Genomic DNA, 11,085 nt, shown 5'->3' on the forward strand with positions numbered 1-11,085 from the left:
CCCTTTCCTGCCTGTACTACGTCTTTTAAGGGGGCGAGTCCCATCCGCTTCAAAGACAATGGCATAGTTCAGAAAACATTAAGGCTCTACTACAACCCATGAGTTAAGTCCTGAGACTCTGTAAGTGGTGGAAAGGAAACTCTCAACTCGTAGCCATGTTCAAAGGAGAATGTGGCTCCTGAACAAGAGCTTTTTTGACTGCATGTGCTCGCCACACTGATCCCTGACCTCCTGCTCCCCAGCCTTGTGTCTCAGGTTGGTAGTCAACAGAGCAGTTCTCCATGTGTGATGCTTGTTTGCCAGTTTTGCTGTAACTGTAAATTGGGAGCATCTCTCGTTTGTTGGGTATTTACTGTTTCCCCTGTGCTAGAGGATACTTTGCAGAGGCAAGAAAAGAGACCCCTGAAAGATGTCACACGTGGAAGATGTATTCGCTGCAGCACCAGCTGACGGGTACAGCTACTGCCACAAGGGACGGGGGAGGGAGGGCTTGTTTCTCCATTAAATGGAGTTAATTTATTTTTGATGTTTTGGGGCTTCCCAGGAGTAATAACTATAGTTCCAGGCTTAGTTTCTAGTTAGTAGCTCGGTGACCTCATTAAATAGGTCCATCCCAATTTCAGGATGACGTCCCTGCAGCCCTGCCTGGGGATCCCTGGTGGCTGCCAACATGTCAGCCTCTCTGCCCCGGAGTAGGTGCATGGGGGAGTGTTGCTGCCTCACAGCCGTGACAGAAATGATGGCACGGGGACCACAAGCTCTTGGCTTGGGGAGAAAGCAAGTCTTTTTCCAGTACCCAAGGTGTGGTGGACCACAGAGGAACAAAGCTACTGCAGCCTGAGGTGTTCAGCAATCCCTTCTACTGGAAGTAGGTATACCTCGACCTGGAGAAGATGGTTCAAGCAACAGTGACAAATAGCTAAATAGGGGTCTTCTCTGTAAAAACATGCTTTCAAAGCCTTCTATGCTCCATTTTGCGTAACGAAGGGCATCCAAGGGTGCTCCGTGTGCCTGCATCACGGAGCTTTCTCAGAGGTTTTCCATGCACTGACAAACGGCACTTGTGCCTGGGCCATCCTTAATGCCACCACGCTGGATTTTGCCTATTCAGGAGCCAGTCTGTCTCTAGGGCTCTTTACCCTTCTCCCTGTGAGATAAACAGAATTATTAACCCATCTTAATAAATTTCAGATTTGACACAGGAGTTAAAGGACTGAGATAATGCAGGGATTTGGGATTAGAAAGTGCAAATTGCCTGGATTGATTCCAGAGTGGGTTTTTTTCCTGATAGAACCTGGCTGGGGAGGTGTTTTCCCAGCTGTTTGAAAAGTGACTTAAAAGTACATGTAATGTAAGTTTATCTTTTTGTCACCTTTCATGTCCTTAAAAATCACTGCATATCCTTCACAAACTCATCTGAAGCAAATATGAATCTCCAATTTTCATCCTTAGACAAAAATATCAAGCGTCAAAGAGTTTGTACTGGAAAGCGGATTTAGCAGCCTAACAGGTGCCGCCTTAGCTAGTTTTTCAGGTAAGTTCAAGAAATTGCAACTCCAAATTAGATACCCACAGTAAGTAACTATAAAATCTGGGGTAACATTTAAAAGGTTTCTGTGTAACTTGTGTATGTCAGGGTTTGTTTCTTTGTTTGTTTTTCCAAAAGAGCTTTTTAAATGAGAGTTAGGTTCTAAATCAATACTTGAAGTTTCTCACCCTTACTGTCAACTCAGGAATTTCAAGCTCTTGACAAGCAGTTTTTGAAAGCACAGGGCTGGTGAATTTGACTTCAGTGTATTTTATTGCCCAAGCATCTGGAGTAGCAAAACAATCAATTAGAAGGCATATTGGATTTGAGAAGTACTATCAGCTTTCATAATTAATATTGTGAATGCTAGTATAGTAGGTACCAGGTTTTGCCCTAGATGTTTTCGTAGGATCCTCTACATTTATAATGATTTATACAAACCTTAATCTAATTACAGAACTCAAGGGAAATTTATATTTTCTTTTGTTACAGTGGCACAGCTCAGGACCACATTGCAGCAGGCACTGTACTAAAACAAAGAGCCCTGATCCCCATTGCAAAGAGTTGCGAAATTTGATTAATGACTTTGGAGCAGAGGTACTAAGGTCCCCTGTATTACGTGGGACTTGAGCAATGCTGGTCTGTACAAGGAGAGGAGTCTCTTGTGTGCATAGATAATTACAAGTAAGATTCTGTAACCCATTTGTGTTCCCAGGCGGATACTGTCACCTCTGGGCAACTGTCCTGAGGACTCATTAATAACGGATGCAGATTCAGGCTCCGCATCAGGTGATTATGTTTGATAGTCAAGATGCTCTCAGCTACTGAGATACACCTAAAGCAGAGTGGAGTATTTGAGCGAGGGATATATTTTGCAAGCTTCTCTGCTAGCTGTGTGCAATGCTGGGTAGCATGTGGCATGCATGCCATGAAAGGTATATCACACACCTGCTTTTGGCTGTGCCATTCCCCCAGGCTGTGCCATGCTGCTCTTATTTTATGGCAGAGCCCAGCACAACGCAATCCAAGAAGCAGGTGTGTGACAAGCCTCTCACTTCACTGACATACGTACCACAAGCTATCAAGTACTGCAGTTTTCTCTCACAGTTTAGATAGGCAATTACTTCCTCTGTGTGATACTGTGGATCAGCAAATGAAACGACCCTTCTCATATCTTACATTTCAAGAGCAACACAACCCCATTCCCAGTAAAAACTTCTGAGCGTTTTTTTCATGCTGGGAATGATTGACTGTAGTGGAAATGTGGTCCAAGGAAAATTTCTTTTATACCTAGTGAAATCTAATAAAACAACTGATTGTGTTTCAACTTCCAAAATCACTCCAGAACTGTACTGAATCACCTGGGAGGCTGTATGATGTCCTGCTCCTGATGCCTTTTCAGGTGTACAGGTCCCGCTTGTTTAATAAATTTATGACAGTTAACAACTTTGTTGTCCTCACCGTTATTTCGAACACTTTGGCACCTCATAATATCTGAAGGGGATGTTCCTGAACTAAAGAACCATTTCAAGTAATTATACTAAAGTATCGGCAAATTCTGTCACTGCATTCATGCTGGATACTGTGCACATCATCCTGCTGTATCCTACTGCACGTAATATCCTGGTTTAACTTGTGCAAGAGGATGCTGCTGGAGCTGGCGACTCATATGCCTAGGGAATAAAGCTAAAAAATTCAAAGGTGTTTAAGTCTCACTTTCAGTAGTCAGGAGCATCATAGCCATGAATGGCAATGGGACTTAGGCTCCTTGCCCATTTTTGAAATCTGTGTCCTCCAGCTACAGCCAAAAAATGCATCCAAAGAGCTTTTTCTTTCATGTGAATTATCTATAAACAGATCACAGATTTCTTATTTATTTATTCTCTCCTCATATTTGTTTGGTGAATATTTTCTCTGAACAGCTCCTGAGCTGTAGCTCATTCATGCACAATTCATCACGAGCATTTGAAGTGCAGTATTCAAAGTATTTTCCTTATTCCTGTTGCATGATACGATATCAAAACATTTCCCATCTACAAATACTCGGTAACACTTAATTTAAAAAAAAAAAAAAAAAAAAAAAAAAGAGGAAAGAAAAAGCTTGATCATTATAATCACTGTATTCATTTGCCTGAAAAATCACCGCAGAAACACAAAAGGCGGGAGCGGCTGTGGCGGTGCCTGGGTCGGGAGGGGGGCGGGCGCTGTCCCCCCGTCCCCGCCGGCGCGATTGCGGCGCCTCCCGGCAGAGGGGGGTGAGACACCGGCCCCGGCCCGGCCCCTCCCGGCAGAGGGGGGTGAGACACCGGCCCCGGCCCGGCCCCTCCCGGCAGAGGGGGGTGAGACACCGGCCCCGGCCCGGCCCCTCCCGGCAGAGGGGGGTCAGACACCGGCCGCGGCCCCGGCGCGTTCCCGCGCTCCCAGCAGGACTCGGGCTGTTCCAGGAACGCGCCGGAGTCCCGTGGCTTCCCGTTACCCGCGCGTTGTACCTGGGAACAAGCCCCGCTTAGGTCCGGCCCTGTTAACTACATCAGCCTGCACCAGGTTTCCCAGGGCGCCGGCTTGAGCTGAGCTGAAGGACGAGCATAACTTGGAAAATATCTCAGTCTGTTGCACAAAACAGTTGTACTCGTCTCTTGCTCTCCACGCGCTTTTTATTTTTGTAGCATTGTAACTACACATCAATCTTCGAGTTGAATATTAATGTGACTGACGGATGTCAGTCTCTGCCGCGGGATTATCCCCATCACTTCCCACTGAAGTGGTTTTTTGTTTTATTTACCGAGTACTAACTTCTGATTGTCCCGTTCAGGGTGGGCGTACTCCAAATTTCTTTACTGGTGTCACAAGAATCATCTCTCCAACATCTCAATATCACCACACTGCCCACCCTCTGCCTTCGTGTTTTCTCCCTGCCTTATGCACCAGGAGATAAAGGCATAATTGCATTTAGGATCTTTGTTTCAAATTCTCCCTGTGGGTGTGTATGCCAGGTTGCTCTTACTCCATTTATTATTTTATGGATTCCCTTGCCTGATACACTTTGCATAAAGTGACATTACAAAGAATTATAATTACAGTATTTATTAAACCACTTCTTAAGGGAGGAAATTGATAGCACACAGAAAGAAATATAAAGGAAGAATAAGAATATTTTCTGCCAAAAGATGTTTAAGAGGATGCAGGTTCTATGAAGACACACATTTTCCGAGAAAATGGTTAACATTTTGGTGCTCTACAGTAAGATCAAACTTACACACAGACCTGCATAATATTCATTTGTCTTCTTCTAGATTAAAAATGGCATATTTTTAATTGTTATGGATTATCTTTATAGTTCAATATATTTTCAGTTTCGTGCATGAGCTGTTTTGTGAAAACAGATCACATTAAGCAAACTATGGGAGTTTGAGTATATGGCAGTGGCCCCAGCCTTCCCATTTATATCTACTTTGTGAGAAAAAACAGCTACAACAAGAACAAACAGCATCACTTTGTTTGGTTTTATTTCCTTTTACATTTTGAAACTTGACAAACTACTCTGTTGTATGGTGGATTCAAAATACAACCCTCCCTACTAGCTGCTCTACTGCACCTTCGTAGAATGTATTTACTCTCGCCAACATGTCGCCAGATTATCCGTTTTACCCAACAGAAAGAAGCTTTCATAAGGAAACCCTCAAATTTTGAGCAGTGTGCGACAGTAGGAGGAAATCTGTTGTAGCTGCCTGTAATGGGAAGCCTGGCTCTGTGTTTTCAGTCTTTTTTCTGCTGGCCTCTTGGTGGCAGGGCAATTAGAGCTCAAATGTACAGGGAAAAGATATCCCAGTACAGTAATCAAAGCAAACATTATATAGATTTTGATTGCTCCAACAAGAATGAAGTCTTTGTTAACTGAAGTAGCTTTATTGATTCGAATGAGGAGATGTATTTATTCTGTTTTGTGAAGTGCTCCAAGCTGTGTGTGTATTTAATGCTTATGAATTCAGAGATGAAGGAGTAGAAAAGTTCTATGTAAAACCATAGAAGAGAAACTGTATAATTTCCAGAACATTTATTCTAACATTCTTTTCATAAAGGCAGTTATAATACTCGTAGTTATCATTATCATCTTATAATAGACCTTAATGTTTCACAAACGGCATGATTTGTTTAAGTCACATAATTAACAACATTCTTGACTGTTTAGCAATAATTAGTTTGTTTTCATAGAAATACTTGGTTTCATCTATCTGTACAGAGGCTGGAAAAAGATGGGATAACAAAAATGTTCAGCCCCACAGCTGAAGATGAAAAGTTTATGAAAATAAAAATCACCCATAACGACAACATGTGATCCTGTTTTAAGTATGACCTTTAGCTCCTTAAAACACGTGTTATTCAATGCTAAAAAGTAACTGACTTGGTTTGCATTACTACAGTAATTTAAATTGACAGCCTTAAGATTTCTTTGTCTGAACATGTTAGTAGGAATTCAGCTGTGCATTTCCTCATGTGTAACACAGATAATATCAAGCAAAACTTGAAAAATAAAGAGAAGACTCCCCTTAACGTCTCAAGTCTAACTATGACCACATGTGCTTCTCATAACACACTGAAAAAAGGTTTAAATTTTGTCCTGAGTAGATGTAGTTATTCTGGGTCTGCTCTTATTTCAGATGAAGTTCCAGAGATTTACAGAAACCAGTTCAGGCCCTTTGGGAGTAAGTCATCTATGTGAAAAACTCTGTGCCCTTTCACCTATAGGACTACTGTAAAGACAATAGCAAGAGCCTATTTTGACTGGGGAGCATTGCAGGTTATCTGCAGCTGTCTAGTTTATTACTGCTTTAATTCGAGACCTACATTTTTATTCATTGTTTCTCTTTTGAGTAACATTTTGAAAGGTAATATCAAATAAATGGACCCTTGGCTGTGGCCCCACACAATGCTTTCTGTTATTAGATGTCTCAGTTGATCTGTGTTTGAGGATGATTAAAGTATGTTGCACTGACTTTCTGAGTTCATTTCATTCCATGTGCATTCATAAATTAGTTGATGGTAATCTATTAATAAAAACTTAATATTCTACATTATCCTCTATAAAATGTTGCAGGGTTTTTCTCTTTTTTCTTTTTCTGAACTGGAACTATTCACAGACTCTCTTCAAGGATCTGATAAGATACAGATTACAATACTGGCTTGATAAAGGCCAAGAGTTTTACTTTCTCTCTGAGTAACATGAACTCTAAGATGAGAAGGGATACACTACCTTCATAACTAAAATATCATTCATTTTTTAGTCTCTAGGTTATTAAAATGAGTTTGAAATGTAGAACAAGAATTTACCACTGAAAAAGTAGATATAGTAAAGTCCAGTTTCTTGGACCAAACAAAGCAGTACCAGTGATTGTGTTATTGGCAACAATAACATCCCTAAAAGCTCCTTCTCCAGACCACAGGAAGTGAAAAAGGGAAGAACATGACTTTGACAGCAAGGTTAGACCGTAACAGACCTGCCTGGGGACTCATTGATTTCTCTAGGATTAAATTGTTCCAAGTAGCAACAAAGCCAGCTCGCTTAATGATCCCTTTGAAAAGCAAGTTTTAATGATCAAGTGACCAAGATAGAAGGCATAGGATGGAAGAGAGTATACATGGGAGGAGGACGAGACAGCACATTACTGGACAGTCTCAAAATTCACAGGGAATTAAGTAAGTTCATTAATGATTGGGGACCTCTGATACTTTCTGCCTATGCTACATGCTCTCAAACATGTCCTGGAAGAGGAAGGCATAAATTGGAACTGAGCAAGAGCAGCATTTTGGAGACTGCCGGCTGACTTTTTATCCTTTGAATTTTTAATTGATAAGGCAGATTTGGTTACTTTAGAAGGAAAATGAAGAACCACAGTTTACAAGGATGAGCATGTGGGAGGACTGCAGGGGATGGAACACTGTAAAAGTAGCAGGACATTATATATAAGCAGCAAAATCCTGTTTCTTAGAAGAATCAGATAAACAATATGATCATAACTAGGACAAGATTCACAGTTACAAGCCAAGAAAAGATTTCCTGATTCTTGTTCCTCCCCACACCTCTAACATTTCAGGGACTGTCAAAATCCCTCTAGGAGCACAGAACAAAGTAGCTCACCCCATCTTTAGCCAGTTTTCCTTTTTGTTTTTTCTTCTCCCCCTCCCCCCCTTTAAAATGAATTAAAATTTAAGAATTAATTTTAAAATTAATTTTTTTCCCCTTTAAAATTTTCTTTTACTCCACACATGCTCTCCATCTTTTTCTGCAAGGAAAATCATTCTCACAGTGATGCAGCTTGCACTATGGCCCTGTTCTGCTTTATCCTCCCCAAAGGGAAGGCCATCAGCTGAGCGTAGCAGCCAGGGTCATTGTCATGGCAGGAAGAGAATCCACAAAGACCTTAGAGGTCTCAGCTCTAAGACATTCAGACAGGTCTTAACAGCACAGACTTTGGTGACTGGCCTCAGCAGTTACTCACTCATCGTCCTTTCCACAGTGATGCCAGGACAGCAGTGGTTTGCACAGCAGTATGTGCCGTGAGCTGGGCTACCTTTGAGTATGTGGTGGAAAGTAGCTCTGTGACTTTATCCATCTAGCCAGATCTTTGTGCCTGGTGGAGCTCCAAAAGGGTGCAAAGGAGCCACTGTGCAGTCTTACCCTAGTTTGGTGTGGGTCCAGACCTTTTGTTGCCCTTTTAAGGACATTCTTCTGCCCTAGGAGTACCATATGTCCTTAATGTTTACAAGAGAATTAAGATCTCCAGTGATAGTGGTCTTGGGATCAAGAGGCAAGTCTACATTCAATACTGTGTTTATCCTCCTAGCTGGTTTTCCCAGAACTAGTGCACACATCAACAATTCCATGATGTATGAGTAAGATCTGTTTATTCCTTTCCACAGCTCCAGCATTAATCATTTGTCCTTCTCCAAACCACCAGTAAAACTCTGTGCTGTGGAAAAGTACTAAACAATGTGTAGTGTCTTGGAGCAGGATCAGGCTCAGACCTAGTCCAGACTTAACAATACAGTTTTGCACAGGGACGTTACACTGCAGTACGGCTCTCTGCCCTCAGATAAAGGAGTTTTTCAGTTTCCAAATTCAGCTCATTATAGAAAGCATTGATAGACCTGTTTAGTCACATGCCTTGCTTTCAACCAGTAATTTTGGAAAAAAGATTATTAGAGACATCCAGATGTAATCATATAAACAATTTCGAGAACAGCAGATCATTTATGTAGTACTTTGTATCGAAATTATAGAAAAAAATTATAAGCTGGGAAGGCCCCTAACATTTTACAGTGCTCCAAGGCCAAAGCTAATGGAGTTTGCTTGGGTATTGGATTGGTGTCACGCTTATTCTCTGCTGATGAGTGGCATAATTAAGAAACCTGTGCCAGTCTGGGGATTTACAATAGAAGGAGAAAGACATTTTTAGATCACTGTATCTAGTTGATTCATTTGGAAGCACTGATAAATAGACACAGCTGGTGGTGGAACTAGAAGCTGAGCTGCCCTTTTTGTCCTGTCTCCTAGTAAGTATTAATACAAGGTGAAGGTGATTGGTATTGAGAGGCATAAACTGAAAGCAACTGGATGAGAAAATAACAAAGAAGAGAACTAATATTTGTCTAGAGTAGCCTAAAATCCATGAAAACATGAAACAAGTCTTCCATGCTTTGCCTGTTACTGGTTTCCTGAGAATTTCAGCAGCTACCACTTAGTGAACTAACTTCTTCTGTAGCTACTAAAGGTTGTGTGTGCATTAGCAGATGGGCCGTGCAACTTCATAGCCATCGCTGCAAATCACTGTGCGTGTGTGCATTTCTTGAAACTCAGGGCTACAATACTCAGTATGGTTTTCACCTCTCACTATAATAGTTTTCATCTGGACCACCTAACTGCTTGCTGTTTTTAATTCAGCTGGTCTGCAAATAGAGATGATATTTTTCCCCACGTACAATATTTATGTCCTTCCACATTTAAACCCCAATAGAATTAGTGCCAAAGGTGAACATTAAACCAAAGAATGATTCTTTTAATTACATCTGCTACTGACACAAATATTCTTTATAACCGGAATCTCCTGCTAGTACTCTTATGAACTACCGTATACCTCTGGCAGGAAAATAAGTGTTCACAAGCTTAAGGAATTCCATATGCATTTTATTGATGGTATTTCTGTTAGTTGTGCACTCTGAGGCTGCTGCTGGAGCAAGGACTGTTTTGACTGATGGATTGTGCACACAGAGCATGCACTCAGGAGGAATTCACCAGGGAACTGAAAAACGAGCCATTACCCTTGTATAGATAATGGGAGAAAAAAACCCAAAACAAACCCCAAAATTAATACAACAATATTTATCAAGTGTGGTTCAGCATGGACGGTGGAGTTTCTAGAAACCTTGTTTAAATGTTTGTAATCCAGTCCAACAATAGAAAGGTTTAGCCTAAGTACCTAAAACAGACGTAGATGGTTTACAGTCTTTCCTCAGACATTTCTAGAGATATGCACTCCACGTGGCTTATTTTTCTTTGTCTGTGCCCCTGACATACACAGTCCTCAACATAATCTCAAGAGTTTTTTTCAGGAAGGTGGGGTGGGAGCAGGTTGTCATTCTTGGCTACTTGTGGAGACACTCACTCTCTTGCCCTAACTCAGCTGCTCCCAGGAAGGCAGGCAGCTGGGAGCTCCTTGGCCAGTGTTAAGCACTTGCAGTCAGTAACCACAGCCACATCTCGTTCTCTCAGTGTGAGGGAAATGCATTGCCTACCAACACTGCTTTTCCCTAACTCTTCACAGCTCCCTTCCAGCCTTTTTGCAGACCTTTAGGAGCTGCAACAGACTGAGACACACTGGCTGGTAGCCTATTCAACCCCTCTGCAGAAACCAGCACAAATTGATGGCAAAGGAAACAACTCAGTTCTGCAAATCCCAGGACACGTGAAAAGTCCTGGGAATTTATTTCTGTATAGATTACAGAGTAAGATCTGATGAACCTGTATGAAATAACTCTGGGGCAAGTCCTACTTCTGTTAGAGAAGAGCCCACACAGAAATGCTTGCCACAGTTTCTACCAAAACTTTGTGAGGGCCCTTCAGAGAAAGACAAGGGACAGAAGTACTTGTCATTAGCCGTAAAGTGCCAATAGGCATGACGCAAAGAGGATTAACAACGTCAAAAGTTTGAGAACTTGAGGATGAACATTTTTAGTCTAAAGCCACAAGGTTTTGTGCTTCCAGACTCTTCAGGTCATGCTTGGTCTGGGTGTATCTTAACTAGACATTAAATGGAACTCATTTATCCCTTAGAAATCATAGAAGCAAAGGTTGGAAGTTGATCTCACTGCTTGAAGGAGGGGTAAATTAGCCTGTGTCTCAAGCACGCTGTTAGGAATGAAATTAAAATCTAATTCTAATTAGCAACACTGGATGCTACTCTAAATAAACAACGATGTGCAGATTTGTTGTGCAGATTCTTAGCTGCAGAAGTAGGCAAGTGGTTGACAATGTGCAAGTGGGTTGTCTGCAACAGCAAATG

The sequence above is a fragment of the Strix uralensis genome, chromosome 4 (genome assembly GCF_047716275.1).
Source record: "Strix uralensis isolate ZFMK-TIS-50842 chromosome 4, bStrUra1, whole genome shotgun sequence".
Classification (NCBI taxonomy): domain Eukaryota; kingdom Metazoa; phylum Chordata; class Aves; order Strigiformes; family Strigidae; genus Strix; species Strix uralensis.